Source organism: Vicugna pacos, chromosome 25 (genome assembly GCF_048564905.1).
Source record: "Vicugna pacos chromosome 25, VicPac4, whole genome shotgun sequence".
In the NCBI taxonomy this organism is placed as follows: domain Eukaryota; kingdom Metazoa; phylum Chordata; class Mammalia; order Artiodactyla; family Camelidae; genus Vicugna; species Vicugna pacos.
In genome coordinates, this window is record NC_133011.1 from 15,622,929 (window position 1) to 15,637,146 (window position 14,218).

Here is a 14,218-nt window from a genome sequence, read left to right on the forward strand (position 1 = left end):
GATACTTTGGATATCCTGTTTTAGAAAGCAGGTCAACATGTTTTGTGTGGATAGCTGTGCCATGTTCTGTGGAAGCATAAATTTGCATTTGTCTTTATTTGGAAATTAAACATGGTAAGAGACATGTTTATTGGCTGCCAGACTGTCCAGAGAAGGACTGCTGTGGTTTGTACTATCTCCTGTGTTAAAATGGGAACTGTATTTCCCAAATCCCCTGCCATGTAATGATTTTTGAGTTGGAGCAGGCTTAAAGAGGAATTTACATGGGACTTAAGGGACAGAAATAAAACAGTGGTCAAGACTTTCTGAAGGTCCTTTTTCAGTAAGATGCGGTGATGGACAGAAGCTGAGATACGCAGCAGGTACCAGCTTCAAACTCACTCTGCTCTGTATCCTGCTCTTCTCCTGAATGCTGGCCCTGCTCACCCAGAGACCCTAGGCCCACCACTAGATGACTGGCTGTAGATAAAGCACTAGAGGCAAGTGCTTTTCAGAGACCTCTCCACAAATTTCCCCTTTGCCACCACACTATGGTGGTTGGGCATGCCTGGCTTCTCAGACACGTTAGTGACTCCTCTAATCCTCCAATTTCCCTTCCAGGTCTTCCCTCCCTCAGCTTCTCTCACAATCATGTAAGACACAATTGCTATAAATAATTCCATCTATAACACCCATTGACTCCGCTCTCCTGACTGAACCATGGCCAATATAAATATGATCTATTGATTTTCCCACTATAAAGATAAGAACTTATTCCCTTTTCCTCCTGCTTCTACCCTATACACCATCCACCTCCATCCCTATCCTTCAAATATGGCTAGATCAATATTGAGTGGCTATATTACTATGTCTAAGCAGGTTATTCAGAGCTGAACCATGTAATAAACTGGACTCCTGTCACCTTCCTGTGCGACTTTTGGTTTTCTCTGGAACTATCATTACCTTTTTTTCTTCTCTGCAGAGTTTTCTGTGACTTACCAGAAACTAAACCCATTCTTCTGGTCATCTTAATCACTTCTTAATGCGTTCTTTTATACCAAGTAGATCATCAGTTTCATCTTAAAGTTCCTCCTCAAGGCTTGGGTGTGCTTCCACTGGACTGCGTACCCTTTGTGCCTGATACACAAGTTGTCATTCTGGGGATTCCCTCCACATCTTCCTGGGGATTCCCTTTTTCTCTCACCTCTGATGGATTTTCTGTTTCCTATGTTCCATGTCTTCCTCTTTCCTAGTTAATCTTTCATTGTGGTGAAGGACATTCTACAGGAGTTTCCTGAACATTTTGGTATAGGGGTAGTATTTTTTGAGACTTTTGCATGTCAAAAATGTCCCTCTTCTACCCTCACAACTGATTATTTGGATAGGTATAAAATTTTATATGGAAATAATTTTTTTCTTTGGTATTTTGAAGACATGACTCCATTGCTTTTTACTTTGCGGTGTTACTTTTGAGAAGCCCAAAGCCACTCTAATTACTGTTTCTTCCCATGTTCCTGCCTGCAGCCTACTCCCAGAAGATCGAAGGGCTGAAATGTCACGGAAAGTACTTTGTCTTGAATATTTTTTCATTGATTTTGTGAGAGGTTTGATGGCCTTTTGAACGTGAAAAGTCATGTTTTTCAGTTCTATAAACGTTCTTTAGTTATTTGGTGTATGAGGTTTCCCTCCTTACCCCACCTTACCCTACACACATACACATTTTTCTCTCCTTTTTTTGGAATACCTATTGTTCAAATATTGGACATTCAGGAGTGTTCCTCTAATTTTCCTGTTTTTTCTCTCCTATTTTTCATCTCTTTGTGTTTTTTTCTTTACTTTCTGGAATATTCCCTTAACTTCATCCTCCAAGTCTTCTAATGAGTTTTCCATTGCTCTTCTCATTTTTTTTTAATTCCAAGAACTCTCTTTTTTCATTTTAAAATTTTCTTTACTGTGATATTGTTTATTCCAAGTTGCTTTTTTTCTGTGTTTGTTTTGATCTTTATGTTTCATCTTTGAGGTTTTTCTTGATATTTTATAATTCTTGGCTATTTGTTTATATCTAAAAGTGAGAGATTAACAGGCTAATTAAAAAAAAAAAACCTCTTACCCCTTGGGTGATGCTTGCCAACTTAAGCTTTACTATATGGTAAAAATGGACCATAAGTAAACTGACTGAGGTATTTACTGGAAGGAATCAAAGTATAATTTATTTAACTATTTTCACTAGGGTTGGTCAGGTTTCCCAGAGAAAAGTTTTCTAATATTCTGCAAAGAGGAGAGGTTGAGGGGAGGCAGTTGTTCTCTTTAATTCTTCCTTTCCTTTTAGATTTCCCCCACCTGTGAAAAAGTTATTTTGTTTTAAGTTTAGTAAGGTTTCAGGAGAGAGAAAAATTAAAGGCATGGGAATCCATTCTACTGTTACTTGTCTTAATATATTTTTCCTTTATTCACTCAACAAATAATGATTGAATATATTACATTATTATGGGTGCTGAAGATACAGCAGTGAGAAAGGAAGATAAGATCCTTATGGAGCCTGTGTCCCAAATGGGAAGAGATAAACAACAAAAAGCAAATAAAGGACTGTCTTCATTTCCCAGAGTGTCCATTTTATTTTTGTACATTTATTTTAATGCAATTAAAAAATTCCCACATACTCTTTTCCAAGTATCACTAATTATTTAAATTTTACTGCATTTGCTTTATCATTCACTTTATCTCTACAGTATTATTTTTTCTTAACTATTGATGAGTAAGTTTTCAACGTGGTCGGTTAGTCCTAAATACTTCACTGTATATTCTCTGAGAACAAGAACTTCCACCGATATAACCTCAACGTTATTAAAATCAGGAAATTTCACATTGATAGAATATCATTCTCTAATTCACAGTTTATATTCAAACTTTCTCAGTTGCCCAATATGCCACTTTTAGCTGCTGACTCCCAGACCAGGCTTGAACCCAGGATCTCATGCTGCATCTGGTTGTCCTGCCTCATTGTCCTCTTTAATCTGGAACTGTTTCTCTGTCATCGATGGCCTTTATATTTTTGAAGAACACATTCTATTTTGTTGAATACCACTTAGTTTGGATTCGTCTGATATTTCCTCATAATTAAATTGTGGTTATGCTCTTTTGGGGAGGAATACTATAAAATTGAGGCTGTGTCCTTCTCAGAGCATCATATCAAGAGGAACATGATGCTGATATGTCCCATTACCTACTACTTGATTAAGACGTTGTCTGTCAGGATTTTACATGGTGAAGTCACTATTCTTCCTTTTGAGATTCATAATTAATTTATGGGAAACACTTTAGGACCATGTAAATATCCTCTTCCTCATCAAACTTTCACCCCTACTTTCGTCATTTGTTAATGATTCTTGTCCAAATCAATTGATTACTCTGATCATTGTCAAATGGTGATTTTTCTAACTACATTACTTCTTCTATATTTATTAGTTATTACTCTACTTAAAGGAAAAGCTTTCTTTTTTCTCTCTGATCAAGTGATTGGTATCAGTATGGACCAGTGGATTCTTATTTTGCTCAATGTATTATATTGTATTGCTATATTTATTTTGAGTTTCAATTTGTCCCAGATTTGGCCTGTGGGAGAATCTTAAGCTGGGTTCTGTACTTCAGAATTCTTTTAAGTATTTTTTTTTCTTTTAGGAGCAACCATAACTTCCAGACTTATCTTGTGTTTTCTCTGTTCCAGTCCTGGAATGAACCTTTTCTCCAAACATCCCTGTCCTTTGAGTGGAGAATTATATTTAGAAACCAAGATCTGGGTACTTGGTGTATACAATGCCACTGGAGTGTCATAGCTTCTCCTTCTTTGCAGCATCAGAGCTAAAACCATAAGCTCTACATAGGGAGCCCCCATTCCAACCCAACAACACAGAGTTCATTCTAGCCTTTCCTATTTCCATATTTGTAACTCCCTCTGAAATAGTGATAAATGTAGATTAGAAATAAATATAAAAAGCAATTACTGCTCTTGTGTGACTATCAGGAAAGCTTCATGAAGGTGACATACAAGCTTGGTCTTGAAGGCTAAGTAGGATTTTATCAGGGGAGCAAGAAGGGGCATTTTAGTCAAAAGTGATAGAAAGGGGGAAAACCAACACATAAAGGGAAATAGTTGGCAAATAAACCAATGTGCTAATGGTGAAGGATGTAAAGGGAGGGAAGATGAGGGTTTAGACTGGCCAAGTAGGTAGCAGCCAGACTGTAAGTGAATGGACTTCCATGGTAATAAATAGGAATTTTACTTTCACTATGAATCGAGGACTTTTTTAAAAGTAAGAGGTGTAACATAGTCACTTCTACCTTAGAAAGATAATTACTTTGGCAATTCTGAAAATGCACTTCAGGGAAAGCAGGTCAGAGGTTAATCAAATATATATATATATATATATATATATATATATATATATATATGGCATATGACTGTATTATATATGATATACACACACACAGTTGATTCTCATTATTCATGGTAGTTGTGTTCTACAACGTCACCATGAACACTGAATTAACAAATACTGACCCATTGCTCCTTAGAGAAATACAAGGTAAGCTTCCTACAAGCCTCTGGTCACATTTCATCAACAAATCAATACCCAACCTTGTTTTATGTGTTTAAAGACACCTTATTTAATATATATCGTTAATTCGCTAACATCGTACTCACAGCAACAGCGGCTATAAACTCACATCTGAATGAAGCTTATTTAAAACATATTTTTTCCATAAGGCATGTCATGGCCTTCTTGCACTGGGGAACACTAGACAGCACTTCAACACTACACTTGGGGACCATTATAAACCATGAAATTACCAACAAAAACCCCCAAAATGTGAAAAATCTGGCACTGAATAGATTGCAAAAAGGATACTTATTCACAGTATGAGAAACAAGAAGACAAAATGCCACCTCATACAACCTCAGTTGGGAATATAAATGTCAGGTGACTCAAATTTTTGCCACTCTGTGCATGTCCATGAATGACCATGAAAGCACCAGGAATATTGATTTTGAGGTTACAAATAAATTTTAGTGAGTAGGCAAATTTGCAAATACAAAGTCTGCAAATGATGAGTATTGACTGTGTATGCATATATGCATACATATGTATGAAACTAAAGTGCAATGTTAGTGGAAATAGAAAGGCAGGATTTGACCAGTAAAATGAGGGACTGGGGAGAGGTAGAAGGCAAAGATGATGCTGATGTTCCTGTTTTGGACTGGGCAAATGTTAATGCTACTACCAAATAATATAAATCCTGAGAAAGAGTCTGGAGGAGAAAGATAGAGAATATAATTTTGAAAATGTAGATTTTAAGAACAAGAACATTAGAGTCAGTAATAATGATAACATGGAACTGGAGCACCTTACAGAGGTAACAGCTGACACAGAATTTGATTATCAGGTATGTAGAGGATGCAACTGAAGCTGTAGGAAAAGAAGAGATTGCTTAGCTAAGGAGGCAAAAATCCAAAGATAAAACCTTTAAAATATATATTAAATTTAAGGAGTCTAGAGGAAGAAAACCAATGAAAAAGCCAATGAGAAAATGTGGGGGAAGACCCCAAATCTAAGGGGATTGTAAGAACAGTAGCAAGTAAAAAGGCTAGTAAATATTCCTCAAGCAGGACAAGTAAGGGAAATATTATGTATGCAAACGTGTATGTAATACAATTCTAAATATGCAACATTATTTGTATATTTGGTATCCCTTGCCTATGTCACACTCTAATTTTTATCAAGCTTTCAGGTGGTAGAAATGATTTAAAACTGGAAAGACAGATATCCCAGAAACATATCAGAGGCCAGATGGACCAAGATGAAAGTTTTTTGGAGAAACTGCAAGCACCTCATACCATTAATCTCAAGACAGAGAGAAAGATAAGCACCAAAGATCATGAGAAGTTGACCCATGATGTCACATCAAGAAATACAGGTTTGTCTATCCTGTTCCAGTAAGGCCTGTCCACCACCAAAGTACAGGGAGAGGATGGATCAGGAAACTGGAAGTACAGCCAATAAAAAGATCAGGAGTAACAAAGCACTGACGAGGGTTTACAGAGAGAAGACTTCTGGTTTCTCAGCATGGCAGGCATGATTTTCTGAACCAGCTCTCCTGCTGAAAACAACTAAAAATGCTGAGTGTAATAACCATCATCCTAACAGCCACAAAGAGCTAAGAAGATAATAAGGAATAAGAGGCCAAAAAGGAACCCAGGATGATGAGTGAACTCAAAAGCCACCTTTGTTCTGAGGATATCTGCCCAACATAAAAACGTGAATTTTCATTTTCTCAGGAAGGTGAAGGTTTCTTATGAGAAGGGAAATAGAAATCAAAGGCAAGGTACACATTAGTTGAGGAGTTAAATAGGAGACCTTCTGCATAATAAGCTGGTACCCCAGCTATACCCTCAGAGTCAGGGTGGCTCAGTGTTAAACCACCCCATACCACATCTTGCATCCCAGATTTGCATCACCTGGGTGGTCTATAGACCCTCAGCATTGACCTTGAATTAAGATGATCCTGGACCAATATTGCCTGCAGGTGATGGCAGAAGCAAATTGAAAACCTACCCAGGAAATAAAATACAGTCATCCTGAATTCACATTATTTCTAGAAATAACTTTTCAAATACAATAACTAGCACAAAATAAAAGATAACCGGATAGATACACACAAAAAAGTCACTGTGGACAAGAAACAACAGACAACATAAACAGACCCACAAAGAGTACAAATATTGGTATAATCAAGCAAACTATAAAACAACTATGCTTTAATGTGTTTAAGAAAATACTTTTTTTAAAAAAAGCTTGATGATATCTGCAGGGAATAGTATTGACCGTGAATGAGATAGGAAGACAAGGCTAAGGACGATAAAGTTTTGAGGAAAAAAACTTGGAGGATTATGTTTGCATACATACATGCCCATATAATGAATAAAATCAATAAAAAGTACCATCATTTTCACCAAAATGCATTATTAAGCCCCTACTATGTAGCAGATATCTGTTGTTTTTGCATGTCTCTTTTCCATTTCCTTCCTCTCAAGTAGCAACCTTATATTCCTTAACAAGGAACAACACACACACTATGTCCATTTACGAGGAAGCCTCACTTCCTCTAGGCTCTAAGAGTGGTAACGAGACCCCAGCTTGCAACTGAACCACTCCATTCATCTGGTACTGTAACTGATTCAGGAGTGAGACTGTTTTCCAAGAGAGACCAATGAAAGTAGAATTTTGCTGGAACTTCTGGGGCAGCTAGAACTGCTGAGGTTGCTAAACTGGTGGGCTGTAAGTCTGATGGCTGTCTTGGAACCATGAGGAGAGAGCCTGTCTATAAAAAGAGCCAACATCAAGAAAAGAAAAGCCAAGGAAGAGGAACAGATTCTCGATGACATCCTTTCAATACCTAGATTCTATGCCTTTAGGCCAGACACACATCCATTTTATAGGGTAGTACTTTCTTTTTTTCTGCTTTAGTCAGTTGGAGTTGTGTTTCTGTAACTTACAAATAAGAGTCTTGGTTTGTAAGAACAGTATTCAGAGCCCTGTGCTGGCACCAAGGATAAAATACTTAAAAGAGGGAGAGTCAGTCAATGAAGGGGAATGAAAATTTTAAAAGAGGAAATGATTAGAAAATTCAGGTGAGACCTGCCTATTGCCAACCCACACTAAAAATAATCTCCTCCTACTGGTTTTCATAACATTTTATCAATTATTCTATCCTGGCTCTTAAAACATATTACCTTGTATTGTAGCGAACTTTGTATATCTTTATCTCTCTTAAAAATCTACATACCCTGGGGAGGAAACAATCATAGGATTTCAGAGACAGAAAGTACCTTGGACATACTTAGAAGGACTTTCTTGTTTAATAAATTGAGGTAGGGACTATGTTTTACCTTGGTATCCTAGATGTATTCAGGAAGTAATATTAATTAATTGAAGGAATGAGTTAATGATATGAAAAGAGAAAAGGAAATATGAAATGAGAAAAATTAATAAAAAATGAGAGATAATAAATAAAATTTATGTGTTTTGGGAAAGGGAGAAGAACAGAGGTTGGAAGACAGAAGAAAAGAAAAAAGAATAAGAGAAGGTAAAAGAAATTAGAAATATTAAGCAATACTCTTGTGCATCTCCAGTTGCGGGCTACATTATAATGCTTTTCTTCTAGAATTTTGACCCTTCTAAGCTTTCTCTGCTTAAGCAAACAATAAAATTTATTTCTTAATATCCTGAGTGCACATTAAACAACAGAAGGCAGGAACTCTAAATGTGTTCTTTATGGCAGGGGTAGTCCTAATTTAAATCATGGAAGTAGGATGGAAACTCAAAGCTCCCTGGACTGACTGATGATAGGTTTATGGAAGTTCTTGATTATCCTATTAGACAGTCCTTTGTCTTCAATTATTTGCTTCCCCTTTCCTTTAGGGTAATTATTTATCTCACCCATTGCCATGGAATCTGCAGTGACTTCTTGTGGACTCCCTGCCCCATTGATACTGGTCTTGGTCATGCAATTTGCTTTGCTCAACAGTATGTATGACCCATGCCACAACTAAACAGAAGCTTTAAAAGCTTTGGTGAGTTTGTCTTACTCTTTTTCTTTGGGCATGAAAATGATGTTTCAGATAAGAGCTTCTCCTTTATCCTGGATCCTGGAACAAGAGGATACATGCAGCAGAGCCAAACAGCTGATCCTCAGACACCTTTGCTGTTCTGTTATGGAGACTGAGGGATTATTTGTTGCCAAAGCAAAGCTGACTCATACATCATTAAATTGCCTTAGATGCACAAACACCAAAGTTTTTTAAATTCCTGAGTTACTTTGTTTCCAGTAATACATGCTCTGAGATAAAACCGATTCAGAACAACAACAAAAAGCAATCGATGTTTGAAATATACATTTGTCTATGACTATAAACCTTCTTAATTTCTCAATACCTATAATGTACATGAAAGAGAACCACAAAAACTGATCCATAATCTGTAAAATTCACAGATCCTCAATGTCTGAGAACGCGATAAAAGAAAATCACCATAAATTCTCCCAGCAGAAACATAGCTTGCTTTACTCTCATTGCAGGAAAAATAGACTACTTTTAAATGTTAAAAAAAAAATTATAAAGCAGTCTGTGTGTATAGGGAAGACCACCCCTTTCTTCACCACTACCACCATAAAAATATTTACAGACTATAAATATCTTGGTTTCAGGACCCAGCTGGTCATCTGATAGTTCAGTAATAGTCTCAGTGCAGAAAGAAAAATATGTTTCTTGGTTTTAGAGGAAGGAAAAGGAAAACAACTCCAATAGTTGCATTTTTTAATTCCAAGCTGCAAAGGAAATGTTTTCTTTCATGAAAAAGCAGTTAAGCAAGACTCCCCTGAATTTTTATGTAAAGCTCAAAAAAGGGGCAATGAACTATAAGGTAACACTACTTCAGAAAAGGTGGATTTTTCATTTAAAAAGGTGATAATAATGAGCAAGATACTACCAGGAATACAGTTTGTATGGTTTGTATGTGACTCTATAGATTTAGCCAACCTATTACACAGCCCTCCTCCTTGAAAGTCAAAATTACTCTTCCTTTAAATCAAAAACAGAATAAATTTCATTTTTCCCTTTCTTTTCAAGTCATAGGGAAAAAGAAAGTAAGAATTAGAGAAAAAATAAGAATGGCTTTTATAAGTCATTTGAGTTTCAGTTTCAGGGACATTTTTCTATTTTTTTCCAAAAGGCTAGATACACATAAAAAAGTAATAAGAAAAATATGCTGTTCACTGCATCCTGAATCCTCATCTTTCAAACTGGACCTATTTGCGAGTGTCAGTTAGAGCCTGCCAACTGTAGAAGCTGTATTCCTGCTGGAAAGTCCTAGCACAAGAATATTATATTTCTTCTGGAGGGTACCCGTTGCAATTTGCTAATATTCTTAAGGTGAGAGGGCAAATTCAGTTTGCCAACTATACCCATCAAGTCGGTTTTCGAAGATGTTGACTGTTTGGTATTCAGAAAGAGATTTTTTAGATTTCAAATGTTTTCTATTTGCTTGTTTTTTAAAAAATAAATACTCATCCATCAAATGAAAGGGTTAGATTTCCCTTCCTGTTTGGGAAAGAATCTGTTCTTCCCCCCTTTTTGGTGGCAATTCATTATTTTACAAGATTAATCACTGGTCATAAATCTCCTGTGTCTAAGGTACTTGGCCTGCTCTTTGCTGCATCACTGTAAAATATTAGCAAATCTAATATAACAGATTGTGTCATCTATTGCATGCATTTTTGAAAGTGGAAGCCAAATGTAAGTAAATTGAGTTGGCTGACTTCTAAGAACCGACGAGTTGTATGAGGTGGTTTAGGCTGAGTACAATCTCAGCCCACCTCCATTCTGCTCTTCAGAAACCAAGTTCTTTAATTGCAACCCCCTGTCTGCTAAGAGACTGGTCTTTTTGACCATGAAGGACCATTATGCAGCCTAATGAAATGGAATTTGGAATCTTTCATTTCTTTTGCCTCCACTTCTCAGTGCACAAACAGTTGTATCAGCTATGCCCTCCAAATGCAGCTGCTCTGCAGGTGTCCATTCCCTCTAAACCCAATCACGACAGCTCTTCATCAGGTCCAGACTTCTCTCAGTATTTTTGGAAGAGAATAAGGTGTCCCCTTCTTTCTCATATGCCTGTCTTTCTTTCTCTTTCTTTCTTTCTTTCTTTCTTTCTTTCTTTCTTTCTTTCTTTCTTTCTTTCTTTCTTTCTTTCTTTCTTTCTTTCTTTCTCTCTTTCTTCCTTCCTTCCTTCCTTCCTTCCTTCCTTCCTTCCTTCCTTCCTTTCTTTCTTCCTTCCTTCCTTCCTTCCTTCCTTCCTTCCTTCCTTCCTTCCTTCCTTCCTTTCTTTCTTCCTTCCTTCCTTCCTTCCTTCCTTCCTTCCTTCCTTCCTTCCTCCAGGCTAACATCTGGTGCAGAGATCACAAACTCAATTAGCTATTCTGGATCAAGTAAGTAATATAAATGAGTAAACTGAGTAGGTGGGGAGTATGGTGAAATACAGATGACATGTTCCATCCAAGTGGGCGGTCACTATTTCAAAATTTTTCACATAAGCATTTAACTTACTAAAGCATAATCTTTCCTTTTTTCAAGAGAAATGGTGTTATCAGTCAAGAGCTAATCAAGAAAGCCATACAAATCCAAGTTTTTGTGATATATTCTATTCCAATTTCCACTTATAGCTAACTAACTTAAATTTTTAAAATACATGCATGCCTACATGCATTGTTTACCAATTTAAGTCTGTGGGACTCTAGTTTGTGATAGTGAGGGCCAATAATACCTCTATAGAACAAGTAAATGAACAGAGATAGCCTCTTACAAGATTTTACTGAACTTACAGTTTCAGCTTCTCAGGACTGTAGAACACATTCAGCCCAGAAACCTCGGGCTATTTAACTTTGTGATCATTCATTTATTTATTCATTTATCCATCAAACATTTATGCAGTGCTTACACTAGGGGAAGGGTATACAGAGAGAAATAAGACCTAGTTCTTGCCTCTAAGAAGCTTGCAAACTACCTAGGGAGTCTGACATATAAACTAAATTAATATGGGTATTAACAGCTTATTATAGGAATTTGTTGAATGCAAAGAGACAAACTGTCACTGCTTTTAAAAAAAAAAAAACCAGTTCTCAAGATTACAGTGCTGATCTGTCTTCCCCCAATCTCCCATGCCCAGCTCTCCCACCCACCCACTCTTCTATCCTGTGAACTAATTACTGCATATGCTAACAGAGTTGGGTGTATTTGCTGGCTGCTTCACACTCGTTAAACTCCATAACTCTGTCAAATTGTGCATGTCAAGAAGCCAGTTATACAGGCTACCCTTTTAGGCACTCTGCATATGTGACTAGGCAAATGTAACTCAAGACGGAGAGAAAAAAAGTGTTTCTTGTTGATCTCACTTTTCTCCTCCCGATTTCTCCCTTATTCTCTGCACGCCTTAATCCTCTCAGCTTAATATTCATTTCTCATATAAAAATAGAATATAGCAAAATGCTTGGCAAGACTTTCAGCCACTAGAAAATAATGTAATAAAATTTAGTCTCTCTCAAAAAAAAAGTGTCATTTTCACTTTGAGATGCAATTAAACTTTCAACCTTGAAATGTAAATAGGTATCCAAATACACTAGGACTGTGGAATGGTGTTAGAATAGAAGGCTTTTCAGATCTTTTAGAATTATTCTCTCGCTGTATAATTTACAGCTGGGTTTTGGGGTCTCTGTATAGTTGAAAATCAATAAGTCAAGAGTTTTTACTCATGGGACAGAAGCTATGGACATCCTCTGGAATAAATTTTAAGCTATATTTAAGGAATAGTTGATGTTAATTGAACATTTTCTATGTTTCAGGTGCTATGTTAGAGGATTTTCGCTGCCTAATTTAATAATTTAATGCTTACAATTACTTATTAGTGTTACCACACTTCCAGGTGAAGAAATAAACTTGGGAATATTAAAATAACCTACGTAAAGTCACACACTAGTTAGTGGCAAAGCCAGAGTATAAATGTATGTCCTTCTGACCCTTGGTCCTTGCTCCTCCTGCTAAACCATGCTGTAACTTTAAATTTAAAGCAAACACTAAGTAGATTTTCTCTCACTTAGTCACGATTTTACATGTATATATCACTTAGTGGCCACCTCATCTTTAAGCCAAAGAAGTAAAGGGCCAAAGAATAATTAACAATTTCAAATACAGTTGTATCTGACCAATTCTTCATGACTGTAGTCTGATTTCAACCATGGTAGAGGCAAAGATATGGGGTAAAAAGCCTATGAATTGCTTTCCCTGGTAATAAGTAGGATTTGGTAATAATTACATTCATAAGATAATATTGGTTATTCTTTTGTAACTGACTGCAGGAATAAACTGGCATCACCAAGACTGAGGAAGAAATATTTGACATATATCCATTTTACAATACAAAGAGACAGATCAACCGTCGGTGTGCTAGTACTGTTCAGCCTCTCCATGATCGCCCTTGGCCCAGCTGCCTACCTACTCTCACCCACTACACATATCATATACATTAATTAGCGCATATACTGGAGTAGTTATGTATCTGCTGCATGCTTTACACCCGGTAAGTTTCATTACTCTATCAAATTGTGCCAAGAAGCCAATTACACACCATCTTTTCAGGTTCTCTGATCTACACTGAGGAATGTAGCTTCTACCGTCAACCAAGAGGCTGAAGAGGGTCTGGTGTGGATCAAGATCCCTCCTACCCACTGCCCAATTCCATAAGTCTATACTCTGAACTCTAATAAGATAAGGCCTAGACATCCCTAATGCAAGCACTGAAGGAAGTAGAGAAATAAATATTAAACATTAATATAGATTTAATAGGATCAATGGGGAAAAAAAATCAGGGCAACATCAGAGCTTGGCTTTTTCCCTATGATTCTGAGTCAATCCCCAACTCAACCTTTTTTCCCAGATCCAAAAACTCTTCCATTCAAGGTTTTACATCACTCCTTGCCCCTATTACTTGCCCATTGATTTGCACTATTTAGAATAAGGTCAGCCACATGATGAGGCCTTGTCTGGTCTCCTTCCTGAAGGAGCTCACAGGGATGGGAGAATCAGCTACCTGCCTAGTGTGCCCACGCTTGCTATTGGACATTCCACTTCCAAACTCTGTTGATCTGTGATGGTAAAAGAGACTCTAAATGAAATATTCCCCTGATCTATTCCAGAGCCCCAACCCCCAACCTTTTGCATACATCCCTGGCCCCTCAGAATTAGAGGTTTGTATTTTTCCAGAATATTTGTTCATTTGCTTTGTCAAACGATGCTACTTTCTTAAATGGGAGAGTTGTCAATTCCTTGAAAGCTTCCCTTAATTTGGTCCTATCATCAGTGGATCTAGCAATAATTCATAAAAGTTTGTAAGACATGGCTAGTCTTCTTTCAGATTTTACATACAGCATCTCTATTTTTGCATTCCTTTGTTCAATTTGGTTGAGGATTCTATGACATCTGTGTTTGTGCTACCATTTTCTCTGAAGTCTTTCACTGAGATTTCTTCTGTTTCCTTGCTCAGAAAACCATACCCATTCATCTCCATTTCTAAACTTCTGATTAAATATCAGTTTTCATTAATGGGATTTTCCTGATGCTCCAGGAGGGCTTTTG